Genomic DNA, 16,735 nt, shown 5'->3' with positions numbered 1-16,735 from the left:
AATAATTTGCGATTACCTTTATTTGAGGCATCAATGGCAATTGAAAAAAATACTTTAGAGTCTTTTGGTACTGAAATTTCATTAAGAACCAATTCAAGTGATTGAGGAGCTAATATATTTTCAACCAACGCCTACGCCTTGGTTTTTCCACATTTCACTTTTTTTGCAATGCTGCTTTCCGAAAATAATTTGCAGTTCAATTTAACTCCGCAGTCAATACTAATGTAACTGTGGTGATGACATACTCCATGATAAACTTGTGCTAATTCAGCTATGGCTACATTCAATTCATCGGGAGAATCGACAAAATTAAGATGTTTTTATTCGTCATCAATTAAAAAACGAATTATATTACCTTTTATTATTAAAAAAGCTGACATAATTTCACTTGTTGCAACGTCCTTTGCTGTTTTGCGGTGCGAATCACTATTCAAATGGGTTTTTCCTGCCTTTTCCCCGTCGTGTTTCACTGTAAATATGGTTTTACATATTGCACATTCTGCAGTGGATGTGTCCACTTTTCTAATCCAAGTGCCGAACTTATCGTCAGCCAGCCAAGAATCTTTGAAACAACAATACGATTTCTTTTTTCGTGGCGTTGACATTTTTGGATAAATTAAATCAATTTATAAACACGCGCAAATTATTGCAAATTTTTGTAAAACAGCTGTTTTGCTTAGGGAATGGTGTTGCCTATCGAATCGATAATAGCTTCGATAACGATAGGGTGGTAATGTACCAAAACTAGATACGTCTTTAATAGCTTCGATAAATATAGAGTTGTGCAAATCTACCAAAAGTAGATACGTCTTTAATTTACAAACCTTCTATCATGAATACTCTTGGCCTATAAAAATTAATAATACAAAAATTAGAAAAATTTCCCTGAGATTCCGGAGTTTTTATTGCATTCCCGGAGAAATTGATGGTTAACTCGGAGCCCGGAGATTTCGCTCGAAACCCGGAGAATCCGGGTGAAACCCGTACATCTGGCAAGCCTATTCACAACCGTGTGAAATACAATTATGCTGACAATGCGTCTGAAATGAAAATTTACATCCGAGTTAGTCTAAAACATTTCTAAATGAAAAGAAAAAAAAAAACAAAAAAAAAAAAACATTATCTTGGAAATTCCGGATGCAAACATGTTATGTTCAATATCTGAATTTCATTTAAAATGTAGATTCCCACATTCTTTATTATTGTTTGTCGTCTGTATAAAGCAGTTCCCTTTTATGACCTTCAAAAATAAACATAAACACGAGGTAAATCAATCAAACATATGGCTTTGCTTAAGTCAACTGTAGTATCCATTGAAAATTCAATCTGTACCGATATTTATAATTTTACCCTATATATTCGCTTTTATTAAATGGTTGATTTTCTACTGGCCCAACTGTATTTGAAGTAGTGCACTGACTTGTGCGAAGGGGTGTTTCTTCAGCCATTTTTTCCTAATCTTTTAAAATTTTTGTTTACACTTTACTTTTTTGTTTTTAAACTTATTATCCTTTGGATTGAAATTTTTTATATAATAAAAAAATTATACTCACTTAAAAATTTTGTAAATTTAGGAACACTTATTATTTTATATTTTACTTAACTTGTTTGTGCTTAAATTAATTAACTTACAAAATAAGCAACATAACGAAGCGGCGGTCTGGAAGGTCTCGTGTTTCTTGATGTACTATGGTTCCTAGATCCACGCACGTTCTTTTCCAATGATTTAGGCGCTCCTCGTTTCTAAGGGTGATTTATTCCACTGTGCTGGGATATATATTCCACTTTGCTGGGCTATTTTCTGTCTCGGTCTATCATTTAAAAAAGTATTTTCTTATCGGCTATTTTTTTTTTTAAGTTAAACTGCGCTTACAAATTAGAACTTAACAAATACGAAGTGTAACTACTTCTGATCAATATAGTTAGAATATTATTTCTGAATAATTTCCCGAAATCCAATTTTTAAATATTTATCTAGAAAATTATTTTTATTGACTGAAATAGAAAATTTTCCAATTTGACAAAATACAATATTTTAAAAACAAAAGTTAACTCAACTATTTCAACAATAAATGATAAAGTGTATAAAATTAAAGTATTAAATAAACATTGATTGAACATTTTGTAATGTACTTACATTAATTAATTGGTGTCCTACTTGGTACGTGCTTGACGAGAAGTTCGATGAGAATATCATCAAGGTTGCAGCCGTGGTATGTAGAACGAGTAGCAATTACGTGTATCAAGATCTTTATGATCTTTAGATATAAAAAAGACTCACACCAGCTTTTCGTACGTTGTTCAGACACGGCTCTGCTGTTGAAGAATTTTCTGTATGGCATTTGTTCCAATCCTATTTATGTCCGACGATATAATTACTATACCCTTAGGTATATTTATTGCAGTATACCTAGCTGACCTGATATATGTGAATTAATCTAGTTTATTTTCTTGACAAGAAATTTAGTTATTAAATTAACATTCTGCTAAAACTATTATAGTCTATATAATGAAGTGCCCCTTTACGACCTTCCAAAATGCACAAGAACACCAGTAAGAATCGCACCTTTATAGCCAAGGTAAGGTAAACAAACGATGTAACGATATGGTCCTTAAAAAAACTTGAGTTTTTAAAACACCCCAACTAACGAAAGTTATTCCAATAGCTGTATGTTCTTCAATGTAGAAGCGAAACCATAAATGGATGAGCTTACATGAATCCCACATCTTGTACTCTGTATAATATAGTTCCCTTTTACGACAACAAATTTGGCCGCATTGGACACAGATATTTGGAGACGCTAAGATACTGGCTAATGAAAAAAAAAACAGTTTAATTAGGCCCAGGTTTTCAGTGCGAGTTTAAACTACATTTAAACGTGGATAAAGTTTAAGTTTGCCACTTTGGCCTTATGTATAAAACTATACTGCTTAATTGAGATTAAGCAGCCAAACTGCCAAAATTGAACTCTCGTCAACTTGAAGTGGAGATAAAACTCGCACTGAAAAACCGGGCCTGCGTAAGTTGAATATAAATAGTTGCCAACGCAACAACGACTAAACTTCTTCCGACCTGCTGACATATGTGAGCTGGAATCATAAAACGACCCTATTTTGCGAAAGCAAGTTTTCGAGAAAAACGCGTTTAAAGTTTATGTTTAGCTTGACTGTGTAGCGGCTGGCCGTTGTGAACGAATTTTGTAATTAAGTAACTTCCCGATAAGCTACAAGCTTGAAACTTATATATGTAGTTCAGAACCCGATGACAGTGCAATAATAAGAAAAAACTCGGATAGGTGGCGCATGGATCGAAATATTTCAAAAAATCCTATTTGTGGTCCGATTTGGCTTTAAATACGATTTGTGAAAAAACTAAGATAGAAAACTGCGGTTTGTTCCATTGGAAAGAGCGTTAATAAGAATTAATCAAAAAGTGATGAACAGTATTTTCGCACAATAGGGTCGTTTCATAATTCCAGGTCACATATGTAGTTTGTTGATGTGTTTAGTCGACTCAGTTTGTGTAAAATTAGCTCTTTGAAAAGCTTTCTATTTTCAGAACACACTCAATGAGGCATCCAGGCATTATTTTACTTGGCCTTTACCTGCAGTTAAAAACATAATATGAACGTATTTGTAAAGCATGCTCCTTGTTTTACTTTTTTTTTTTATATTCTATGCTGTTAGTGTATTTTTTTATATAAAGGTGAAAATATGCTAATAAGTATATTTAAGTTTAATTACATTTAATGGAGCTTCTTTTCCTTACTTCGCTACTTCCTAAATATATAATTGGAACATTGTCGATTACAAGAGGTTAAGCACTTTTTAAGTAAAGTGACTATAGAGGCTATCAATGACCTAATTTATGGTGCCATATCAGATAACAAAATTCGACTCAATCTTAAGTATCTCGAGCGCACGAGTTATGTTTATCGGTTCGTGTGCCCATTAAAGTTCGGAAGGGTGATTTATAGATTTTATTATCTAATGTGTTTTTTTTTTATTAAATTTTTTTCATTAAAAAAACGCAAAATAGTAAGAACAGGCGTTCACGGAGTTCGGGCCGCAACTTTTTGAGTCTTTCTACAATTGTCTTTTTCTACAATGTAGAATCTACAACATAATTCTATCACTCACTCTTAAGTTTATAGTAACACCTAAGAATTAATGAACTAATCAATTTACCTGACTCAGATTTTCAATACATTTCTTATGTCTTAATTTATACTGCAACAAAATTGTATTTGAAAGATCTTAAGATGTAGGCGATACGTCGATATTTTCCTAGTTTTTATTATTTGAAACGTCGATTGCAGTCCTGTCACGGTCGCCATGTTAAAAGTTGTATAAATTATATCCAGCACGCCGGAAGACATCCCAAATGTTCGGTGCAAAATAAAACGTGGATGTTACAGTTGAGGTAGCACACTCGACGTGCATTTTATTAAATATATTAAATTACTTAGTTTACTTTATTTAAACTTGACACAAACTCTGTTTTTTGTTAGATAACTCAAATGCAATTTGTCAGTATATCAAATATTATATTCGTTCACTTGCAGCTGTCAAATTATAATGCCCGAGCCACTCACGCACTGGGTTGCATTTGCCCGTGCGAGCGACATCAGCTGATGTGTGTTTGATGTGGTGAGATTGACCTTAGAGTGCCATTACAGTAAGGTTAAATTGCAGGTCTAACTAAATTATTTGGATAAGTTATCTTATGCATATTTGTCACAAGATTAGAAGTTTAATGTAATAATCAATAACGTTTATCGTTCCGTATGGCGCTAACCTTTGGGCAGAGTAATTACGTCTTAATTTACGTTGAAATAAACGCCACAGGCCAGAAAATTATGTTACAATATAACTTACTTTATTCAAATAGGACATGAGAGCAAATACAAAGATAAAAAAAAAACTTTTTTTGCGTCGACTCGTCAGGGATCACTTCACTTGCACTAGAAGCGCAATTAGTAATTATGTTTTTTCCGTAAGAATATGAATTGTTAATCTCAATCATACTGATCAATGTTTTAACCATAACAACTTGGTTGCCGATTTCGCTCGAGCTTTTTGGAATAACGCTCAGGTCTTTTGCTACAAATTCATTTTATTGTGCAGATTGATGACACTAAGTATCCACGTTTTTATTGTAACAAATTTTGCCTTTTAAATGAGACTTGAAGACTAATTAAAGAACTTGTCTGTCTTGTACTTCATATATGATACAATTTATCATTTAACATTTATGCTGACATTTTATATCATAGTGTACACGTCCCTCAGAACCTGACTTCCACGAGTACGGAATTTGGATGGAGTCTAACTATTTCACAACTAATGTCTCACTTTACATAAAGTAAAGTATAAATAAAGCGCGATTTACATTTTTTAGTTATTATTTATAGTTTAAGTAATAAGCGCGCATACAAAAGTAGGTAAGCGTGCGGCTGTCCGTTCCTCCAAACAATTAAGGAACCTCCTATCTTAATTCTTCTTTTTAAGCCGTATCAGCTGAAAGTTGATCTAATTTACATATGTATGTGTAGAGATAGATTTTTTGCGCCGACTGTTGAATTAAGGGGATCCTGCATTCTGCCGCCCGACCAATCAATCTGAAATGGTGTTCAATAAAACTGAAAGAAAAAAATCTGCATCCGCAATTGTAATTTCGATGTTTGCATTTGCCCCTGAATTTTCCCTCGAAGGATTTACAGTGATTTCAAGGCAGAATCGTTAGAGTTGGAACGCTGTGTGCTTTGATTTGGATCGTGTTTTTTCACATGAAGCCTTTGTATTTTGAAAATAGTTGGCTTTTCGTTTACCTTTTGGATGGCGTGCAATATTAAATGTTTAGTGTGTAACTTAAATACGGATTGGTGGTAGACGTTAGCAAGGTTATACGACGCGTAAGGGTGATTTTCATATTAAATACTTATATAGTTCAAAATGTAATAGAAATAGCAAGGCCTACAAAAAGTTAAAAGATTTATCAAACAAACTTGAAAAAAAACTGTCATTAAAATGTCCAACATTGTTATGAAGAAAATCTTTAGAAAGCCTTTGAAAACTCCTGACAGTGAAAATTGTACTAGATGAAGCAAACAGCCACGTGTTTGTTAACAGATATTGTGGCGGCAGCGTTGGTTAAATGAAAATGCACGAAATATTTTAACGATACAATGTTTGCAAGGTTTTAATATCTGATAACTTACTTATTCGTGTTTTTGGTTCATTCGTTTCCAAAAGAAAGAGACCGTGTTATGGTTTAAAATTCAAAATTAAGATATGGACTTAGATAAAATATGAGTATGAACATCTAGATTCCATCAGTAACAGATATATATGTGAAACTGTGACATAATTCGTCTATTGGGTAACATTTACAACAAATGCTTCTTTGAACTCGAGAAAAAAATCACCTATAAGTCTCTCACCCATGAACCAATAAACAGATCCCGCATTAAAAAATGGGAGAGCAAAAAAATCATAGTTAGCTGTGAAATAAATTATCTCGGTGTGACGTCACGCTTTTGACAACATGTTTCATTGCTGAAACATTTTCAGACTTTATTCCAATCGGAGTAAGTTGCTCCGCTCTTATTTACCTACTACCTACATTTTTCGAGTTGAAAACTAAATAGTATTACTACCTCATCTTTTAGTTGAAGTTTTCATTGCAAACGTATGAAAAGCTGATTGTTTACAAGTGTCGATTTGATGAAATGACTTGAATTCAGTGCCCGTGTTTTAAGACACGTTTGTGCACATTTTAATTACAGTTTTTTTACTTTTTTCGTACGGTATGACAATGGAAGGAGTAAAATGTAAACAAAAGATGTGTCCGGACGCGATCTGTAAATCGTGCCAAAATTCAACATACAGCACTTCTTGAAGTTTTATATAAAAATGATGTACGTTGAGTCAGTGAGGTAAGCTAACCCTGTTTTGCGATAACAGTCGCAAATTGGGAGCACCAAGCGAAGTCAAGTCTTCCTCCAACTGTCTCTCCCAATTCAGTGAAGGTCTTCTCTTTCCTCTGCTTACAAACTGCGGTTACTTTCTTTCTTGGCCGGCGCATATTCGTCCATCCGCATAACATGACCTAGCTAGCGAAGTTATCTGTTTTTATTAGATGCATTATCGCCATATCTGCGAAAATCTTATACCTCCTTCGATACTCGCCGTCGACATCACGGACAAGACTATACATCTTCCGGAAAAATTTTCTCTACACCTTCTATGATTCCGAGCCATACATCAGGACAGATATGATGAGTGAGTTGTAGAGATAGATTTTTGTTGGTCAAGAGAGGATTTTACTTTCCAATTGCCTAAAGAAGCACTTGGTGGCAAGAGTTATTATTCTCGGTTTCGCTCATTTACTTCAATAGTGTCATAATTCAAAAAACATGACTTTTGAGTTAATAACTTATAAACGTACCCAATGTCATGATCTATGTTGTATAAAAAATCTTTGTGATCAGTTAAAAATTACCACGTGCTATAAAAATTATGCCTTTATATGCTCAACATATGGCAGTTGAAATCTTTGAATGGCTCTCCTGGAAAATTGTGTTTTTTGAATTATGACACTATTGAAGTAAATGAGCGGTTTGATTTCTAGGCCGACATTGTTTTTGCTTTTAATGCTGCTTCCCAAATAGACGAAATGCTTCACAGTCTCGAATTTATATCCGTCAACAGTGACGTGGCAACAAAGGCCACGATGAGAGCAAGTACTTCGTCTTGTCCTCATTTACCGCAAGACCCACTTTTTTGCTCTATTTTATACCAACTCTTTGTCTCCATGTTTGAACAGCCCGGCGGGTATCCGTCATTACTTGGCACCATGTGCTTTTTTAGCCGGGATATTGCCATTCTCACTTCGCAATATTTGGATGCCGGAACGCTTTTTTCATAATCGGCTATCGGGTTCGTCTTCCTCCACACTCTGTACATCAGTTACCAGGTCGCCATTAGCGTTCCTGCAGGAATCTACCTCGGTATTGAAACCTTCCGTCATTAAAAGAGCATGAAATATGTATGGTAAACCGAAAATAATAATATCTTTTCGCGATAAATATCCGGGGAGATAGAGCCCACTTTTCTTCCAGAATGTGGCAAGCTAATGGGAACATTAATTGGTCATCCTACACGTTTTAAGTCGACTCCATGTGCATCTGGAAGATGACTTTTTTGCTGAGACACATTTCATGGCAGAAACACAATCGAAGTGTTTGCCAAGCCACCAATTAATTTGATGTTAGTTGTTCGCCCGCTTTCAAAAAAGGAAGAAAAAATGTACTCCGACATTTTAATTTTTACTCCGGCGTAGTCGTTTACTCAGGTAAAAGTTTTAAATACTCCTAACATTGGTAGCAAAATATGAGAGAAATGTAATAAATCGAAAAATTTCAAAAACGCTACGTCATCTAACTTTTTTTCAAATTCAATTACAAATACAACAATTCCGGAATGCGTGATCTTGGCTCATTTGTTTATATCTCTTACCTGTCCTCATGAATTGCTCAGAATCGGTGTTGCCCCTTTCAGTATTCGGCACCAATGTTCATCGAAACATTTATGGTCCTATTGATAATGGCGTGTATCGAAGGATATCTAACGGTGAGCCGTGACCGCGTTACACGAATATGGATATACAAGTTGCGTAGGTCAAGTTATCGGAATGGAAAAAGATTCCCCGGCTGCACAGGAAGTGAGAGATCTCCACATGAATATTGAGTTCGTAGAATTTGGTAGAGGAAAACGATCTCCCTTGGTGCTTCGAATTAATGTCATTCATCGCTTAGAAGGAATAATAGGTGTCCTTACTACAAAACAGCTTAGCCGTTAAAGCGCACAAATTAAACGCCTTTGCCTTTATCTGTTATAGTTGACAAATCCGACAAACTGAAAGTGAAATATTTCTAGATAATGAGGGTACAATGCATTCTATTGTATTAACAACTTTTAATGGCTCCATGGTTTCTCGTTAAGTCATTTTATAAAAAAAACACCGTTTATCGTTGTTCATTTTAAGGACTGCTGTACCATCTTAAGATGAAACTAACAGTGTCAGCATTAACTGAAGATGGTAAAAATGGCTCTCATTGATGATCGCGTTGCAATAGTTTCAGCAATATTCTTATTTCATCTTAGAAAACTAGTGATAAACATTTAAACATTTTTGTTTGTCATGTTTGCCCTAAAAAAGCGTAATAAAATATAAATTTATTTTAAAATTGTGTAAGGGTGTTGCGCTAACTTTGCAAAACGGATAAAAAAGGAAATCGACTTGTTTGTTGTTTGGAGCCAAACGAAGTCAACGTGATTGTTGTGAGCCATTAGAAGCATTGCGTGAGCATATTTGGGGCTAACAGAATTGAATTCAACGCGTATCGAAATGAGCGCTGCGTCTATGACCTATCGCTCGCCTATCAAAAAGAAATTGAACTTAGTTTTAACGAATAACAGAAAAAAAATAAATGCCGTGCATATTTTGTAAATTTCGACAGATATATGGATCTTGAATAATAGTTGCTGAACTCACGTAAATCTGGTTATCAATTTATTTTGCTAAAAACGATAATCATAATAATATGACCACTAGTCGTACATGAGCACAGCAAATATTTAGCTCCAATCAATTGTTTTTTTTTTTTTTTCGTTATTACGCTAACTTAAACTAAGAGTATCACAGTTCATAGCAAATACCCTGCATGCCAAATCGTTCGTGAACTGTCAAAAGTTTATACCTAACAGATCTTAACATGCGTCCAACATCCACTCCGAAGAAATCTAAATATTAATACATTTACAATAAACATGCAGATATATAATAGTCCAATAAAGTAATATTCAATAGAACTAATAATAATAATAAAAACCACTTAATAACAAATATGAATACATGATCCCACTCACAATTGATTATAAGATAAATGTTACCAATTTCTCAATATCCTATATAATATTATTAGTCCGTCAATCCGCCAATTACAAAATAGTTAAAACATAGTAAAACAATGACAGTTGATTAGCCAAATTAGGGATCAGGGCCTAAAAATTGAAAAGATAATAACAAAACCTACCTCTTCTTTCATACAATAATTGTACACGATTGCAACAGTACCACATAAAACACACTTCGGTTTGCGACATTCCCATACCAAAAGTATACAGGTAATTTCGTTTTTTATACGACCCTGTACCTCACTGTATTCATTGTAAGCAAGCTCTGTGTGCTTTGTAGAGCATGCCGGAGTCGTAATTTTGTAACTTCTACGGCAAGGCCAGCTCTCAATCACAAACGCGAGAGGTGTGTACAAGAATGACAATATTTCGAGCACACAAATGTCTTTGTTTGGAAATAAACATACCGAATGTTTCTTCGTCTAGATTTTGAAGGAACTTAAAATTTTGTTTACAACTCTAGTGTGATGCAGACAAAACGTATAAAAATAACTTAAAGGTTGATTTTTTTTAATACAATTCCTATCTGAAATATAAAAAGGTTAAATATTAAATTTCCAGTTAATGTTTTACCTTGTATAGGAATTGATATGCCACTGTTGTTCTATGCAATTGATATGAGTTTCATTATTGACATGACAGTTGTGCGCAATTGATATGATATCTGCATAAAGCTACCATTGAAATGAAGGCCTCATAAATTGATACTTTTGTAATTGCCAACAGAAAAGCAAAATTCCTACAGAATAAATGTTGCATCGGCGATGTAACATAACTTGTTCGCAAAGAACTTTTGAGCTTCTATTGAAACATGTCACCGATTAAAGCAACAAAAGAAATATATGTCCCGCATAATAGGGACTAAGCAAATCAACATATCCTTTCTTTGTCCCAAGTATGTATACTTATATGAATTGAGATACATTTTTTAGAACGTTTAACATAACCTTTGGTTAAAAATCCTATATATACATTTTTTAATTGTGTCGCAAGCAAATGTAATTCTATTTTTTATATGTACACTGATACAAAAAGTATGTACTTGATTACAAAGGAACAATTTTTATTATTTTAAATGACTTATGTATATTGAATTAAGAGAAAATTGAGAGTACTGCGTTCACGATTGATATACCGCATTGGATCCTCGAGCTCCATAGCTGGGAGCTACTACAATTTTCATCATGATCAAGTGTATGATCCACATTTAAGTATATTATTTAAAGAACATACATATATGGAAATTCTTTAAATCTCACATTCTTTTTGCTATAAATAACAGAAGAATAATATAATGTTTTAGACATTAAAAAATATAGAGCGCTACGATTAAGATTGGTATAAAGTAGGGAAGCACCATGTGGTTCAATGTTGATAGTTGTATTGCCCCCTGACCATATATGTACATATGACTGCCACATTATTTTTAATTTTATGTATAGTTTTTATTAAATGATTTTTTTTACAACTCTTTAATTGTACTACGATTATTGTTCAGCATTAAAGAATATTTAAACAAGAAAGCCCCAAAGTGGCATTATTACTACAATTACAAGTAACCGAGCGGTCACGATTACCATCACTAAAATATAAAAAGTATTTGACTTTTAAGAAGCATTACCGGTATTGCAGAATTAATTAGACCAGTTTTCAAAACTTGTCCCTGACTTCCTACAGGGATTTTGCTTTAATAGAATTTGCAAAGCACTGACTTTACAACCATTTGAATTAGAGTTATTGACGATGATTAAGACCTACTTGACGGAGAACGATGAACCATTTACCACCAAATTAACGTTGTCGATGACTATGATCAATTTGACAGAGAATGCACAATTAGACGTGGACGATGACATTCACCGATTTGTACTAAGATAAATTCGTTGCACACTTCACGTGCACAAACCGATCACCAATTAACTCTCCTTGATTAAATTGAATTTAATCTATGTTGACGATTTGCTCGAGTGCAAGGGCAATTTGTTGAACTTTTGTGTCACTGCACACGGAATTAAAACGGTAAAACAAGAATTTAACTTTTAGCAAATTGAAAGGTAAAATTATGTTAACTGTGTCGACACGGCGAGGTGTTAAAAAATTGATGCCCTTGTTGACCTCTCGAGCGTCTTCCTTGCGTAACTGTCGTGTAATTTATTTGGTGCCTATTTAGAGGGATAATGCCAGCACACGAAATTAACTGAAAAATTAGGCGGTTATTCCGCTATGCATCAAATTTGCAGTAGCTTTCTTTGTGTACATAACAGTAAAAGCATATATTTTTTAGTGTGTGTTGTTGGAAGGTACACAGTACATTGGCTCAGTCACAAATTTTAGTTTGTGTTGTTATCTAAATTTCTTGTGAAATAACAATAACGTTGAAGCTGCTGCAATGTCTAAACTTTATTGTCTCTCCGTTGTACTAACCATCATAGCTTGACGAAGGAGTCGTATTGTTGCACAAATTATTCTTCTTAATATATTATCACTCGTTTACTTCTGATTCAATATGAATCTCGTCCTTTTTTTATTAAGGAATATTTATTTTTTAATGAAAAATATTTATTTTTCTTAATTTATGTGGATTTACAATGATCGACTTAATAATGTTCTATACATTGAATTTGAGATGAGTTGCTTAATGTACTCATATTCCATATATGCGAATCATGAGCGGATTATCTACGATCTGAAAAGTTTGCACGTATTACTTGGCATTTTGTAGGTGTGTCATCCATGCGATCAATTTTGTGCACACTAAACGAATACATCGTGCGTTTCAAAACTTAATTACCCACTTAGTCACGACAGTCTCCTATCAAATTTTATTTCGGTAGAACATTAATTCCCGATTGTAGGTTCTTAAATTATATTGACTCAATTATTTTTATTAACTTTGTGTTTAAGTTACTTAGAATTGATTTTCTAGGGCATAGTATTTCTGAATTAGGAATACGCGCATCTGAAAATAGAATACAAGTTATTCGAGATTTTGAACTACCAAAATCCAAAGACAACTAGGACAGGGAGTAGACACTCTGGATCAGATGTGCAGCGCAATGAGTTGTTCAAGAAAAACGAACAGCTGGCTATTGTGCCATTTTTTCGGTAAATTGAACATTTCTTTTATAAATTCGTATGTTATTTACACACACAATATGTTTAAAGTTGGACAAAAGCCGTTAAAACGGGTAGATTTTATGAAAAAGCTTTTTACTAGCCTTATAAATAGTAATTTAGATGACATACTTAATACGAGGGTTGCCTTTTATATTTTGTGCCTAATAATGAAAACACAGTCAAATATTAAGGAAAATAGTTTTATTTACGATCTTGTATTATCAATTGACGCACAGCATCGACTGTTTCTGGCACAACCACCATTTTTGGACCACCTTCACGAACTTCGTCCTGCAAAGTATGGCGGCAATGTAAGAACTCGTTGTACCATCGTTTCACAGTGGCTAAGTCTGGTGATTCAACACCAAAAGTAGAAGTAAGTTGATTGAAGCACTCCTGTCTCGATAATCCACGTCGAAAATCGTAGTAAATCATCGCACGAAAATGTTCACGGGTTAGTTCCATTTTTAGGCAATATTAATTTTTAAACTCCCTATAGATAAACACAAGTAAAACTCGTAAGTGAGCACGTTATATGCAAGTTTATGCCAAAAAATACCAACCTTTACAATAAAAATATCTAATTACAGCTAATCACATGTAGTGTTGTCAAGGTGCAAAATATAAAATGCAACCCTCGTATAACTAACGGAGAGTTACTACTGCTTGTGGAATAAACATTTTTTTAACAGTATCTTAATGTGCATTGCATTGTATAATATTGCAAAATTCTTTAAAGTTACAGCGTATAATTTCAGAAATTTGTACAACTGGTTGTACCTTCTCGAAGACTTCAAAGCAATTTCTAAGATTGCAGTGCAGTTCCACCACATGCACCCAAAATATGTATGCCATGCATGTTTCCTTTGAGCCCTATTTGGTCATAAGAAGAAATACAAATGGGCTGTGCCTGTAAACTATGAAGTCAACTAGGTAAATTTACAAATAATAAGTTTATCTATTGTACTCATATTCCATATATGCCAATCATGTTTTGAGCACGATTAATTCGATATACGCATAATTAACTTATATTTGGCTTGCTTGTGCCACACACATACCAACACACTAACGGTCTAATAAAGATTAACAGCCCTCTATGGGCCGCCTGACAATACTTGCTTGGACTATTGTTTTTAATTAATTATTATTTATCTCGTGATTGTCCCAAGACAATCCGGGGGATAAATCCCAATTTGTTGTGTTTATATAACTGCGATTTAAGTATTGTATAATCCTTTGATATACACACCTAAGCATGGGTACATCATGTACTCTGCTACGTTATCTTTAATGATGCCGAAGCACCCTGGGATGACCTCTCCCGTCCAGTATGAACCGCTACTACTCCTTTGACTAGTGTAGGTTTTTTAAAATCGAACAAGAGTTCGGGATCACCCGGTATCGTTGTGTTACCAAATCCCGCCAAATACATAGCAAAACGCTTCGGTATGGTGTAACCCCCAGTGGTGATGCAAATTTGGAGAATAGCATTAATGAACTCAAGCTCATTAAAACTGACGGCGAACCCATTCTGATGATGTATATGCAGCAATCGGGCATAAATTATTGTTGCCAGGTAATAGTCAGTGGCACACTTAGGTACCACTTTACCAAAAGTAGGGCTAAGTGCGCTTAAACGAGTGTAAATCTTAGAGGCTGAAACTCTAACAGGTGGACGAAACTTTTTGTGTGTCAGGAACTTCCCTAAATTCATTCGATGGCTCTGGAAAATAGGCATCCTCATACAGAGGATCGTTCTTCTCAACACTAGGCGTCTTTGACAGATATTTGCCTGGTTGAGGAAAGCCCACATCAACAGGTGGCAAGTTGGCGTTTTCCCCATGATCCAGTACTTCAGGCGAAGGCTCTGGCGATCCCAAGTTCCTCATGGAATTAGGGGGTGAAGGCGGAATGGCCTAGAAGGTTTAATGTGGTCATATTAATCCTTCCCGAGATGGTCGGGCTAGTGCCTTAATGGTGCTTTATTACCGGAATGTACCGGATCTGTATCCGGAAAAGGACCATCAACATCGATAACACTCACTTCGGGGAGTGTCTGTCGTTAATACAAAAATCAATTCATAATCTTAGATAAAATGGCATAGCTTACAATGAAGAAAGTTAGTGTTGGGAACTATCGAATGAAAACTATCGAGTTATTCGATAGTTCGCTCATTTTCATTCATTCGATAGTCATTCGAATTTCGTTCATTACTATCTTTTGGAATCTTTCGTTCTACTTAAATTTTACTGTGCATATATCAGTGTTTTTGTTCTTGTAGCTACATAAAATCTTGGGAAGTACTGACATTGGTCATATGAAGTGGTAAGACCAAAAAACTCAGAGGGTTGCGAACCAAAACCTTTTGCATATCATGCATGCGCTTTGCATAATATGTAACAAGGGTATTTAAATTGAATATTTGCATTATTTATTTGAAGCAAAATTGACCCCATTATATTCACATTCAACATTTTGTCCTATATAGGTTTGTTCTTTAGCTACCCCGGGGGGTATCCAAAACAATCCAGAAATTGTTCTTTTGTATAATAAATGTACTACAAAAAACATCGGTAAGAGCAGATCAAATGAATGAATAAAACAATTCATTCGATAGTTAAAATCATTCAGTAACTAACTATCGATAGTTGAATTCATTCGTTAGTTCCCAACACTAACGACGAAAGTAGCTTTAATTTGAGACATCTGTACTGTGTGCACCGGTGGCACAATTTTGTTTTGCTTAGGAAATGTACATCATAGTTGTATTTAATTGTGATTATTTAATCGATTCCCTACCCAACCTTTATATGTTAAGTAGTATATACAGTTTAAGATGAGTCGCTGTAATATACTCATATTCCATATATGGGAATCATGTGCAACACAGCTACCAACGAACTTTCGTGCAAGTCAAAACTGATAGCATAGTGTTGAAGAGCTGACATTGACTGTAAGGATTTCTTCACCGTGAATTTATTTTGGCTATGAATGCAAATTTTTCACATCAAAAAACGCTACGTCACACGATGCGTGTGTGTGTTTCTGTGGGAAATAGAAAATTTGCGTTTATGACCAAAATGATACAGAATTATGACTGGAAATACCCGAAAATTGTTGTCGGATCTGCAGAACAACTGGACAGTTAAGCTCACACTTACTAAGTAAATATAACAGCCCTGAACATATATGAATATAATAGCATCCGGTAAAGGACCATCAACATCGATAACACTTCCCAAGGCCTTCGGGGAGTGTCCTTATCGCTACAACAACAAAAGCCCTGAACCCACTAGATTTTGATTGAGATTTAGAAGCGCTTAAACGCCATCCCTGTTTCCGAGGCATACCACAAAGTTATTTTTAAATAGATAAATGAATCTTATAAAAATTTCACAAAATTGCCGGATCAAAAAAAAACAATAATTACTGTTTTTGAATTTAGGGCGATAGATAACTTGGTTTATACAAGAATGTCCAGGTGTTTTAAGCCCAAGTGTGCTTAACTTGATGAAACATATTTTTAAATTTGCGTGATGTAATCAACCAGTATATCTCTGATACAAATCAGTTAATAAGACATTGTCGTATATTTTGAAACTCGTGACTCGTTTACGTGTTCATTTACTTTTA

The sequence above is a fragment of the Eurosta solidaginis genome, chromosome 1 (assembly GCF_040869045.1).
Source record: "Eurosta solidaginis isolate ZX-2024a chromosome 1, ASM4086904v1, whole genome shotgun sequence".
Lineage (NCBI taxonomy): Eukaryota > Metazoa > Arthropoda > Insecta > Diptera > Tephritidae > Eurosta > Eurosta solidaginis.
This window is presented reverse-complemented; position numbering follows the sequence as displayed.